At 38.8% G+C, this 13,799-nt stretch overlaps 1 long non-coding RNA gene across 1 annotated transcript; it reads right to left on the bottom strand.

The window, feature by feature from the left end:
* Positions 1 to 9,901: 9,901 nt before the first annotated feature.
* On the bottom strand, positions 9,902 to 13,715 carry LOC146444411 (uncharacterized). The gene is made up of 3 exons (XR_014849461.1): positions 13,474 to 13,715; positions 12,254 to 12,373; positions 9,902 to 10,460 (listed from the first exon to the last, which is right to left on the bottom strand). It is a non-coding gene; the product is annotated as an uncharacterized LOC146444411 (long non-coding RNA).
* Between the last annotated feature and the right edge of the window lie 84 nt (positions 13,716 to 13,799).

Below are 13,799 nucleotides of genomic sequence, written 5' to 3' on the forward strand. Positions count from 1 at the left end.
CTGTCAATATGTAAATTATTGACTGACTAGGGAGCAGTTACTTGTAAATAACACTGGATTGTGCTGAATTTCAGTTAGCTGCACAGCCACAGGATAACTCATTTCTGACCAGTTCATGGCAATTTGAACGTCCCTACTAGAGGCATATAGTTTAGAGATAGGACATGTGGGAAGAATCACCTGCCACACACACATCTGAGGAGAGCATATTCTTCCTCTCCAAATGGAGCTTCATCATTTTGCATCAGTTGCAGCTCTGTCATAGCTTTTCTGACTTCATTAGGACACTTGAATATTTCTGCAGAAATACAATCTTCTTTTAAAGGTGTAAATAATAAATAAATGAAAAATAAGCTTGGAAAATGCATTTTTATTGCTGTGTAATGGATATCAAGCTTTTCTCATGATCTGAAACAGCTGAGCAAATTATAATGCTAAATGCTTCTATTCCTTGGAAGTGATTGTATATACAATACATAGAGTTACCTATGACAATACAACTGCATATAAGTGAAGGGTGTCTTGCTGAGTGACTGCAGCTCTGAACATTAGCCAACACTAATAAAACTACACCAAAGAAACCTTCTCCCCAGTTCCTGCCTCATGCCCATGTTTCTGTTTCTCAACCAGCATCAGCTCCTATACAGACCCCAGATATCCACCAAGCCCCCCACAGCCACTCACTCACCCCCCCCACCAGTGGGATTGGAGAGAGAATCACAAGGGTAAAAGCTGGAAAACTCATGGGTTGAGATAGTCACAGTTTAATAGGAAAAGCAAAAGCCACACGCATAAGCAAAGGAAAACAAGGAATTAATTCATTACTTCCCATGAGCAGGCAGGTGCTCAGCCATCTCCAGGAGAGCAGGGCCCCCTTATGTGCAACACTTGCTCAGGAAGACAAATAGCATCACTCCAAACATCCCTCTTTCTCTGTATACCTACCCAACACACTGAGCATGATGTCATAGGGCTTGGAACATCCCTTCGGTCAGCTGGGGTCAGCTGTGCCCGCTGTGGCTCCTCCCAGTTTCCCATGGGCCCTCAGTATCCTCATTGGCATGGCAATATAAGAAGCAGGAAAATGGTTGGCCCTATGTGAGCACAACAAAAACATCTCTATATTATCATTCCTGTGTTCAAAACACAGCCTCATGCTAGCCACTGGGAAGAAAATTAACTCTACCCCAGACAAATCCAGCACAACAACCTACAAAAAAACCCCTCAGTGCAGCAATATCGTTAAACCATTGTTCAATCATCCTTATACATGACACCACCATCAATCCTTAAAGCATATGGTATCCAATGGCCTCCTTTTCTCAATGGTGAGTGCACTCAGGTTCTCCACGTGAGATGAGATGCTGTTCATTTCTTGACTTCTCCATTGCAAGTCTGGTATCTCTATGTTACAGAGTCAGATATTTCCAAGGGGTAAGGGAACACTGTTGGGAATATTAGCTAGAGATGTTCTGTCTTTTTGTTTTTAAAATTACGAAAGAAGGGCAGCAAGGTACTTTGACCCAGACCCTCACAGATCCACTTTCCACTGAGGCAAAATTGGTTGGCATGACTTGCTCCTAACAAATAATTCATTCAGGCTCTATCACCTCCTAGAGAGTCTCAAATGGCAACAAAGGGTGACAGTGTTGAATGATTCCACTTTCATCTATTCCACATGATTAAGGGGTTTAGTCTAATAAATTCTACTATATAAAAATAAGTATAAATGATGACAGGAAAGATGCAGCTTAGTCCCTGCATAAAGAGATTTGTTTGGGTTTTTCCCCCCTCACATAAATAGAGGTCTTTCTAGGAAGGTGAGTTTGTGTATACTTATCTTCAATTAAGCTCATGAAGCATGCAGGGAGGCTGTAAAGCTCTGTAAGCTCTTAAGACTGGACGGCACTACCCCGTGAGCACAGCATTCAAAATCAGTGGAGACAGAGAACCCCTAAACATAACTCCCTTTAAATAGTCAGACCTTGTTAATCCAAGCTTAGTTTAACCAAATGCCCGAGTATCTGAAATACTTAAGTGGCAACCTGTCTCCAAGTCTGAATGTACCTTTGATTTGTTAATCTGATTGTAAGGGTGGGGGTATCCTGTATGAAATGAAGTTTGCAAACAGCTTTGGATTAATCAGTCTTACATGCTACAAAACAAAGTAGATTCCTGCCACTGTATTTATCATCAGGAAGGGCTGGCACCCTCTCTCCCTGGCTGATTTATAGAATTGCACATTTGGCATAGCAGTATAATATTCAGATGGCAGAGTTTTCTAATAAGGATGTGCAATGAATGGAAATAAACTGAATGTACCTGAAATTATGCACCTAACTTTAGAGTACATTATGTCCTGGTAGCTTAAAAAAATAAATAAATCATTATTGGAATGCATTAGGTTTCTGGACAACCTGGCTAACACATAGCAAATTTGTCACCTTTAAAAGATTCATTTGTGCTTATTTGGTCTCTTAGTCGTGTTTATTCTGTTATGGTTCCAAGGAAATGCTACACATTAAATCTACTAGATTCTGATATGAGGCTGCTTGTCATTTTGGTTCTATTCAAAGAATTTCTTACATTTGATATCTCTGGGACATTAATGCTGGGGCATCTGTCCATTTCCAAAAATGAGCTATCACACATCTGGCTGCTGGTAATAATTGCTTTATCAATGACTCCTTCTCTAAGTCAATAACCTCATTTGGACTGTAGCAGGACAGGTTTGGTGTGTAGCCTAACTTACATTATCTAATTTTGAAGCTCTGTATTTCTGTAGTATGCACGAGACTGTCAGACAGACCCAGAGCTATGTCATTCGACTTCTTACCAGAATAAAGTACATTTCTGAAGATGCATTCTCATGTTCTTTTTCCAGAACAGGAAAATTCTTCTGTATGTTTAATATTTAACAAAAGTCAAGGGCTGGAATTAACAAAGGAAGGTTTGCTGGATTTCTTTCTTGCCTTGAATATACTCTGCATGTATATCTACATACATATGTAAGTATTGTGTGTCCTTTTGGTGGCATAGTTTCTTTCAGCTAAGTTAAATGCAGTAATATTGCAAAAAAGCCTTGTGACAGTGTCAGAGTATTAATTAAAGAGATAAGTTATTTATTAAAGAATTTTTTCCCCAAATCATGTTTTTCATGTATTTTTCTTCAATCACATTTATGAAGTTCAAATATTTCTCATTATGGAGTGTTATTGCATTGGAACAATTGTCTTGACTACCATGGAGCCACTTGCTTCAGCTAAATGACACTGCATAATTTAGACAGATGAAGCATTAGCCGGAAGTTTTAAGAGATTAATGGTATTGGGGTATCATGATGAACTTGGGCTTTCAGAAGAGTACAAATAACATAGGGCTTTGTACCTACCATTATTACTGCCAAATGCACCACAACCACATGTGAAACTGCTTATGATGAAGCTAAAGTGTCAACATAACCATGGGAGGAGCTAAAGACTCATCTGAGTGAAACTTTGGGCTTCCTGCTCCACTTTACAATCTGGACATAAAATATAAATATTTCAACTGGAATCACAGAACTCTTTCTCTGAGGTCCTTTTATTGTTTTGTTCTGTTTTGTTGTTGGTGGTTTTAATATTCTCTAGCTCAAAATGTTTAGCAATATCACTTGGAAGCCTGGAACAGACACACTGGAACAGCCTGGAACAGTTTAGTGCACTGGAACAGATTGCCCAATGGTACTGTGAAGTTTCCCTCACTGGAGATACTCAAGAACCATCTACATGCTATCCTGTGCCATGTGCTCTAGGATGACCCTGCCTGAGCAGGCCAGACCAGGTAACCCACGGTGGTCCCTTCCAACCTGACCCATTCTGTGGCGCTGTGAAGCCTAAGTGTATTCCATACTGCAAATATCCTCAGGGCATCACTGACTCAAGCTGATAAACTGAGCCACTTCAGAATATCAATATGTGGGTCAGACTCAGAAGTCACACTCAGAATCAACTGTGCCTAGTTTAAAAACTCTGCCTGTCTTTTTGCGTTGGGCTTATCACTTACAAAACCAGTCATATGGCTCTGAATTGGGCTGACTTAATATCACATTAATGTTTAATAGTTGGTGTGTTTAAGGGCAGTTGGTGTGTTATTGCTGTGACAAAAGTAGTAAAGATGTGAAATAAATGGCTATTGAGATGACTGATCTTGTCTTCTTTGAAAACTTCGTCTGCACTCATCCATTTTACTCCTCTTCTTTCCACCACCCACAGTGGAGTCATTCATGCCTTTGATAGACATATGGTGAGGCTGACACCTGAAGTGTAAGGTAGCCCCCAGTGCAGATATTTACACAAGCTGTTTTCTTCAAGGCAGCTCAAATGAACACGCACTTTGTGGTAAATTAAAGCAATGGAAACTAACCGGTCCTCTGGTCCTCCCTGAATGTGGTTTGCATGAGCATCTATCTAGTCTCTTCAGCCAGTTTTGCCCTCTGCTTTGCCTGGAAGTGATCTATTGGTATGATCCTGCTCGCTCCTGTTTGATGCGCTACTCATCACATTGTGCCTGCCATGTCTCTGGCATTGCCCATCTGTGATTTTGGTGCATGAAAACTAATTCCATTAACAAGCTTGCAGGCTGAAGAGAGTCTTATACTGAAAATACATCTGCATCACTCCTTCCTCTTTCTCCATTGCGTAAAACTCAAAGAATTGGTCTTCAGGGCCTACTGTGCAACCTCATTGATATTAGCAGCTTGATGTCACACCCTATGTGTCTGTTATTTCTGTTCTGTATCAGTGTCAAGCAAAACAGATAACTGATCATATCTGACACAATGAGGCAAGAAATCATAGCTTCACAAAAGACAGTGTGCTGCTTTATCATCCAACTGGTAGAGTGGCTTGGGACAACTTGTCTTGGGATGTGAAAGGAAATATGCTTTAATCATGGAATTCTTTCCCTAAAATTTACTATTCACAGCAATAGGGTGCAACTATTTGTCTAAGATATCAAGCATCTGTGTAGCTATTGCTGACATACAGAAATACAACTGTTTTCAAGAACATGTTTTTTCTCTGTTATGCTGCTTTCACAGATGCCCCAGAAACCTTTAAAAATCAGAACCAGTTCAGAGGTCACAGAAACCAAAAAAACCAACATTATTCTAGCAGTGACAGCAATATAGCATGAACTACTGGATAAGAGTAAACTAGCTGTAGCCTTCTGGAGCCAAGAATGCAAGTTCATTTTAGAAGGAGCCAATTGGACTGGAAATACAGAAGTAAGTACAGAATCATCTCATTAAACAAAAGTGCATCCATTAAGACATTAGAGGACTCTGTCCCAGCCATGGATCTGCAACGTACCCATCTGAGAAATTCCATATGCTCTTTGTTGCTATTTGTTATCCAAAAAGAATGCTCCTATATGGGCAGTCAGTTACGTAATAAGCAGAGAGGGGAAAACCAATTTTTGATGAAGTGGTCATTGAGGTTTGTGAAGAAATTAATTTTATTATATCCCTCAGGGTTATCAAAATTGAAAGAACTGCTGAAGTAATAATAAGGTTTGAAGAAAAGTGCTTTCTGAACTGTGCAAGTCCAACTGATCAGACACATATCCTCATTCTGTGCCTGTGAATGTATGACCAAGATAGAATAATATTCTTTTGTCATTTATTGTGTAGATAAGGTAGAATACTCATGGGCACGTACCTTGGATGCATAGTGTGCGCGGCCAAGATATTTTTAAATGCACCTTCTTTCATTAAGGGCAAACAAAATAGCCAAAGCATTAGGATTAAAGCATCCACACCACTGTACAGCTAAAGTTATTCTGGATTTTTCTGTTTGGTACACAGAGCTAGAGAAGGAATCAATTTATTTGGACTGATTCCCTTTTTTTCACCTTTACTGGAGTTCAGTAGGGTTGAAAAATAAAGCAGACATGGTATGCATAAATGTCACTGAAAATCATGCAAGCACCACTTGGAAAATATTTTCTCTCAACCACCTTATGAAATTGTTAATGAATTTCTCATGTCTCCAGCACTGCAGATCAGGTGGCTGCTGATAATTCGGGATCCTTTGGTTTCTCTCCAAGAAATGGAACAGTACATTGTACAGCTCAGAGTAACTGAGAACAAGGTCTTGGCAGCTGAAACATGACCTTTCGGGTCTAAAATAGTCTCTTAGAGCTCCATCATGTTCTGCTCTCTCCTCTCTCAGTGGTATGAAATTCCTCTGAAAGTAACTCAGTCACCATTCTCTGATAGTCTTCAGTCTCATTTTCTTCTGTATATAACCTTACATTGACTATTCTGTTCTCCTGCTTCCATTTCTTCTCATTCCTGCATTCCTTTCTTGTTTTCTTCTTCTCAAGTTCCTGCTCTTCTCATCACTATCAAAGCCACCTTTTAAATTCAGAAAACTGTTACTGTATTGGATGGTCTTCTACATAACAGATTTATCTTTAGTTTTTCAGACACAGTTGTAGGTTTTCCCAAAGAAAGGAAACAAGAAATTATAGAGCACATGCCTTCTGTATATTCCTTACATATGGTGCTGTACATGAAGAAGTAAGGTTTATTTCTAAAGACTATTCTTTCTGTGGGTTTCCCATTTTTACCTACATGCTGATGTCAGACCTTCATTAAAGAGTTATTAAAAGAGAAGAGGTGATGAGAAAATTTTGCCTTTAAAATTAAAAAAAAAAGACTGTACTGTGCAGAAAAGAGGAGAACACAATGAAAATGAACAACACAGGCAACACATAGCATCAGTAGTGGGTATCTTGAAAATCTACCACACCGTTATTGCTTTAGGAGATTTCCACAGTTCCAGAAATTTCTGCTTTCTCATGATGAGAAGCAGAAGGGCAGGCATTTATCTCTCCTGTACAGTAACCAGTTCAATAGAACACAAGGGAACAGCATAAAGGTGTGTCAGGAAATTTTTAGGTTGGTTCTTCACCCAGAGGGTGGTTGGGCACTGGAACAGGCTCCCCAGGGAAGTGGTCACAGCATTAAGCCTGACAGAGTTCAAGAAGTGTTTGGACAATGCTCTCAGGCACAGGGTGTGATTTTTGGGATTGTCCTGTCCATGCCAGGAGTTAGAATTGATGGTCCTTGTGGGTCCTTTCCAACTCGGCATACTCTATGATTCTGTGATTCTATAGCAAGATAGAAAGGAAAGCAATTAAGCGAGCCTGCTATCAATTCCAGCTATACCATCTCTGAAGAGGAAAATCTGTATGTGACAGACCAGCTTCTAGAAGGACAAGTTCAAAATACCAGGAAACTAAAATTATCCAAATTTGTCCTGAATATGTTAGACGAAGAATTCTCTTCATTAGAACCAGGCCAAAATTGTATTGTTTGTACACTGTGAATCAACATCAGATCGTCTTTACTGTCGGGAAATTTGGGGAGGTAGAAAATTTCTTAATAAGAACTCTTTACATCTACCATTTTGAATGTTATATTTACAACCCTCTTATATACACCATCTTTTTTCTAATATATGTAAGAGTTGGAGAGTGTAGCTTGAAGTTGGGGCTTTATTTATTTATATATTTGTTAACGGAAAACCCTCCATAGTTTTGAAGCTACTGTTAATGACGGAGAGAAAGGAAGAATTGTGTTTCAGGATAACAACAGCAGATGCAACTGCAGCCAAATCACATAGAGAAAGCAGATATGTAAGAACTCACTTAAATATTTTGAAATAGTCCTTGTAATGAGACTGAGGATGACATACCTCCCTCCTGGTCTTCTGTCTTTTCTGTACAAGAAACCTCTTCTACACTCCCTAAATGTGTGAATGGCTCTTAAGAACTGTAGATAAATGTCTCTTTGGAGCTTTATCTTATTTGTGAAGAGATTGTCTTACATTCACAGGTATTGTCTTCTGCTCATATTGCAGACCTATACTCTAAGCTCTTCCTGACACATTTTAGGTAGAGCTTCATTAAAGAAAATGAAGTTCTTTCTTGCCCTTTCAAGGTCATATATCATACACGGATCCAAAGCAGCAGCTGCACTGTAACATTCACACACACCTACACCATGACTTCATTTTAACCTGCAAAATTATTCAGTTAGCATAAGTTTGCCAATCATGTAAGCCATCATAGTACTTCCACCTTGTACTGGGCTTGCATGGCAAGGCATTAGTGGTGGGTGGTCTGCAGGTGTGGCCTCTGAGAGGCCAAATGGCTCCAAAATGGATTGTCATCCTGTTGTCCAAAGCTTAGATCAGTGATGCTGGTAAATCCTCATTTTCAGAAGGGGTAAAAAATGCTACACAACAGCTGTGAAGGAGAGGAGTGAGAAAAAAATGTGAGAGAAACAACCCTCATACACCAAGGTTGCTGAAAAGTAAGGGGGAGGAGGTGCTCCCAGTGCTGGAGCAAAGGTTTGCCTGCAGCCCATGACAAAGGCCATGACAAGATTGTCCTGACATAGAAAATGAAGAACCATGTCAGAGCACATATCCACCAAGCCGCCCACAGAGGACCCCACCAGTGCAGGAGCAGTTATCTTTACATCAGGCAAGCAGCTAAGCTAGATAAGATCCAAGTGTTATCTTAGCATGTTCTCCCAGGCAGTGGAAAGCCTAGACCCAGACCTATGGCATAGTTGTAAGGCTGAAATGCATTTTTCTCATCTATGGGGAAAAAATTACAGGGAATCTAAGAACAAAACTTATAGAAATGGTAAATAATAATAGCAGAGGAATGTGACTCATAACCAAGATAAAACCAGTAAGTTCTAAAGCAAGTAGACCTTTAAAAAGTTTTAAAAGAAGTGAGATTCAAAACATAAATTGGATATAAATTAAATATTTTGTTTTTAAAGTAGTCAGGGTAATCAGAGTAACTTGAGGAATGTGATCTCTCTTAGCTAGGGAATGGGCAGAAGAAATCATATTGAAGAAACAAGCCATTATAAACTGACATTAGTTGTGATTCTCCCTATTTAGATAGCCTTATATGACATTTATAAGTAGACTCAGTTGCAATGATGGGTGACCTCACTGGTCTCTACAGCTTGCTGAGGAGGTGGAGAGGGAGGTGATCTCCCTGCTATGCAGTGTTAGGACACATGGGAATGGTTCAAAGCTGCACCAGAGCAGGTTTAGACTTTGGAACCATTTCTTTACCAAGAGGGTGGTTAAAAAAATGGCAAAGGCTTCAAAGAGAGGTAGTCAATGCCCAAACTGTATCAGTGTTAATGAAGCAATCAGTGTTTAATTGTTAATTAAAAAAGCTAATAACCAGCTTTGACTTTTGATCAGTCCTGAAGTAGTCAGACAGTAAAACTAGATGATCACTTTAGGTTCCTTCCAACTGAAATATTCTATTCTATTCTATTCTATTCTATTTATAAAAATTGTATCTTCTATGAATCAATTTTCCTTACAGTAAAATAGTCCTACTTTCAAGTGCTTTAGAAATTGCAACTAAAAAAATTCCCTTCTCCAGTATCTGACCACTATTCTCTGGTCTCCACAACTCCTATCCACCTTCAAGGTAAGAAAGTGCTGTATTCCCTTGTCCTATACCCTAGCAGGCTATATTTCTGTGTGCCTCTGTGTGTGGTTTCTCTAGATTTATAAGGCTTTTGTTGCTGCTTTTGTATTCATTATAAGGCATTTATTTCTTTAATTCTACCATTTCCATACTGTAATATCACTAATTGCTTTCCATAGCTTCTTCAAGTTCTTTCTTTTCACGGTCAGATTAAAATCAGTGCACTCTTGTGATGGATAGAAAAAGTTACAGAGATGGTAAGTCAATTCAGACTATGCACATTCCAATTTATGCTGCAAGTCAAGATGCAACTTCAGATCAGAAAAAACAGAAAAACTACTTCCTAAAGATATATTACTTATGGTGGCATGTGTTTTCAGTTAGTCCTCTGAATGTGGCAGAGGTTTGGATGGGGAACACCAGTTCTGCCCCGTTCCTAATCCACATTTAAAAGTGTTTGCAAACAGATATTATTTCACAAGAAAACAGATTAACAGATTGATTTATTTTCCCTCTTTCCAAGTGCTACTTTTAAACACAAAGAAGAAATAGGCATTTGGAAGCAGGAAAGCAGGAAAAGAATGATCAGATGCTTCTAGGCAGATTTGCCACTTGAATTTTCCATGTTGCACCCATTTCACAGCCATTCTTTGAAAACATTCACACTGTTTTGTGGGGCTGTGAACGGCTCAAAATTAAACAGAACTGAATGCTTTAGTACAAAACAGGAGTTGGTCATTTTCTGCAATATCTGGTCGATCTGCCTCATGCCTGGAGAGAGGGAATGAAGGAAGAAGGAAGGAGTGTCATGGTAGAAGTGCCACGGTGCTGAAGTTCAGAATAAATCTGTCTCCTGGCAACTCTGCACATTTGCTTTCCTCTCCCTCTACCCAGTGTTGTGGTACAGCAGAATACAAAGTCAGCCAGAACTTTATATCTTCCTACTGGAAAAAAAAAAAAAATATGACTGAATGAAAGACAGAGTAGACACAAAAGTGAACCAGAAAATGGAGTCTCTCCTACCCAGACAGGTCCATCCTTCCATGTAAAAAGATGATGAAAATACTACTCCTGCATAATCATCTGGGTTTTGAATCTAGACACTTGAGGAAGAGGAGAGGCTCCAGTGTTAATGCCTGCACAACACTCCTGCTTATTGCCCAGTGTTTAAGTAACAATACCAACTGCTAAGGGCTAAAACTAGTCCTCTGCCTGCACCTTGCTCTGTCTGTCTCATCCTAACTCTGTTTTTATGCTTGCCACTTCTGAATTTAAGTCAGATATCTTAAACTAGGACATGAATGTTTTAAGATTAACGTTCAAAACTTAATTTTACGTGAGCTTACTACTTTCTGAGCCACAGTCCTGGCCACAGATGCAGAATGTTTCCCTTTATCATCTCTTTACTTCTTTCGTCTCAGAAAGAAGTGAAGCAACACGGAAAGTGGTTTTAACTAACACATGATTGTTATCATAGCTGGGATTAAGGAGGTAATATCCAGCTCAGTGGTGGTAGCCTGTGAAGATGAAGTAACTCCCTCTCTTGCAATTGTGGTATTGAGTTCAAATCTGCATATATGATGGACAGGCAAACCCTGCTTTTCATAGGCACTGGCCTCAACTTACAGATGGACAAGGCCTCAAATGACACTAGAAAGCTCCCTGCCACACTCCATTTGTCTAAATCACATTCTGTCCCTGACGATAAAAGAAGAAAATCCATTTTAAGAATGAACCTGCTCATAATATCCACATTTTCCTAGTAAGGATTTTTCAGGCAGGAAGTAGTCCAAAGGAAAAGATTTAAAATATTCTTAAATTTCTTTTATGAGCCAGTCTATCAGCTTCTAATTTCATAGACCTTTTGACACAATCAAAGGCAGCTTTCCCTCTTGTCTTACAGGTACTCTGTTCCAAGCTGGAGCCAGAAATAAGCCTGTAATGTGACTCAGGTGACTGATCACATTAAAAAGAGTAAAAACCAGTGACAGAAAATTCACAAAGAACGAGTGGCCTGCTATGTTTTGCATGATTCATTATTGCCCAGTGAATAAATTTATAAAATGACATCTCAGAGACTGGAAAAAAAAGAGTGGGTGGCAAAGAATACTATGTATTTCTATCACATCTCCCCATCTCTATTAACAGGATGGCAAGAAGTGTGGGGGGATACCTGCTGCTCTGAAAGTTAAGACAAATGCAAAATTTCCTTTACTAAAAGGTTATTTCAGCAATTTGCAGTGTGTGCTTGTTATTCCCCAAACTTTCTTTCTGCTCTGAAATCCTGTGCTACCCTCCTGTGACATTTTCTTGCATGCGCTCCACTGAAGTTTGGGTCTATTGTTTCCCAACAAGGGAGCTGATCCTTCAGCAGTTACTTATTTATTGAGGTCACTCGAGGTCAGTGATGTGAGTTTTAAGGGAGTGCTTTTTTTTTTTTTTTTTTTTGAATATGGTCAGCCTGGTGCATTGGAATTCCTTTAATTTTGCAAAGAGGGAGGTATACTGTGGAGGAGTTTCATTTTAAAATTAGGTACATATCAATAATCATGTAGGTCTATACCTGCATTGTATACATTACTGGCAATTTTCAATGTGTGTCACCCTCCTGTAATGATTTTGGTTTGATAATAATGGGCTCATATAGCTTTTCATGAGGAGGATCTTAGCTCTTTATTTTTCACAGAGGGTTTTTTTGGTGTGTTTTATGCAGTGAGGAAGGGCTACTCTGCCTTACCTCTCACATTTCCTCCTTGCCTGGGTGACAGGGGATTTGTTGACATTTGCTGCATGTCCTGTCGCTATTATAAATCGGAAGCTACATTTCAAGCTTCAACACACTCAGAGTTAAGCTGCACTGGAAAAGGACAATGAAAAATATAAATGGAAGAAATCGGAAGATGTGAAACGGGAATTATTTGGGGGAGTCTTTTATTTTAAAGCACTTTAAAATGGAGTGAAAAAAGTCCTTTTAAGGATTTTTTAATGTGAACTTTTTAAAGTTGGGATGTAGTTTTTTGCTTTGTTTTCAAAGCTGGATGCTTAAAGTTATGGTTCTAACTCTTTGTTTAGTCACCAGAGTTTGTCACTCTGATGTCTTCCCCTGAAACAATCCTCAGTACAAAAAATACAGATTTTGCGATAAACATTTCCCAGAATTCTGAAAGTGTCCTTCTAAATAGTGCTTATTGTCAGGATTTTAAGGATTTGAGAAATCTGATTAAAATTCCTTACATTTCTGCTTATATAATATACAATAAATGAATACCAACTATTGCAAAAATTAACAAAGAAAATTAAAAGCAAAGTAAATTTTAAAAATCATGCCAAATAAAATATTTCATCTGACTAGAAATCAATATTTCTTTTATAATTTCACTTTATGGGAAATTTCTAGAAAAATATTTTTTCTATTCCTGAGGAGAAGGGGTGTTTTTCATCAGGATATTTCTCCTAAAACTCCAGTGGATATTGTTGTAATTTATGAATTCCATGTAACCTTAAAAGGAATGTGAGTACAAACCAGTTTATTTATCTGGGCTACTAACAATGATGTCTGTTTAGTGAAGTTAATTCAGAGGGTCAATTTTATAAGTGTGGCCAGGATTCAATACCACAATCCTTAAAAAACGAGAACAAACAGAAAGCATAAAATATAGAGAGGAAATGTATAATTCAAAAATATTTTTCATGACCTATTTTAACTCGTTTTGTGATGTTTTTTCTTTTTCTCTGGGATAATTTACTGCATAATTCAAACCTGCAGATAATTTCGACCTCTTTTCCTTTATTATTAGCTATTAAATTTTATTTAAGCTTGATCGTTTTTAAAGGGATGGGTGGAATAAAGTGAAGCTTCTAATTTTGCATCCTGCTCTAATCTCCGATTTGAGAGTGCTATAGTCTGGGGTTTTACATAGTAATATCGGGCAGCAGATAGAGAGATGTGATACATACCCACACCTTTGCATATCAGCCTCGAGAGGGGCCTGTATGTTTTGTGGCTTTTTGTGGTTGACCAAAACGGTCCCTTTTGGACTTCAAATCAGCTAATCGCCCTGTGAGGGAACCTCCTGTATTTTTAGTTGGGACAGGCTTGGGTTTTTAATTTTTGGGTGGGGCGACGGCTTGTTATTCCCAAACGGCAATCCTCCTGCCCTTAAGTTTAAGGCTATTTTCAGACTTGGCCAAACGTTTGATTTTTGTAATTATTACTGGGATTTCCTCCCCCTAACCCCTCCACCCCCCAGACGAAAACTAAAATTGTGATTTAGATATTTGGT

This window comes from Lichenostomus cassidix, chromosome 1 (assembly GCF_008360975.1).
Source record: "Lichenostomus cassidix isolate B80296 chromosome 1, HeHo_3.0, whole genome shotgun sequence".
Classification (NCBI taxonomy): Eukaryota; Metazoa; Chordata; class Aves; order Passeriformes; family Meliphagidae; genus Lichenostomus; species Lichenostomus cassidix.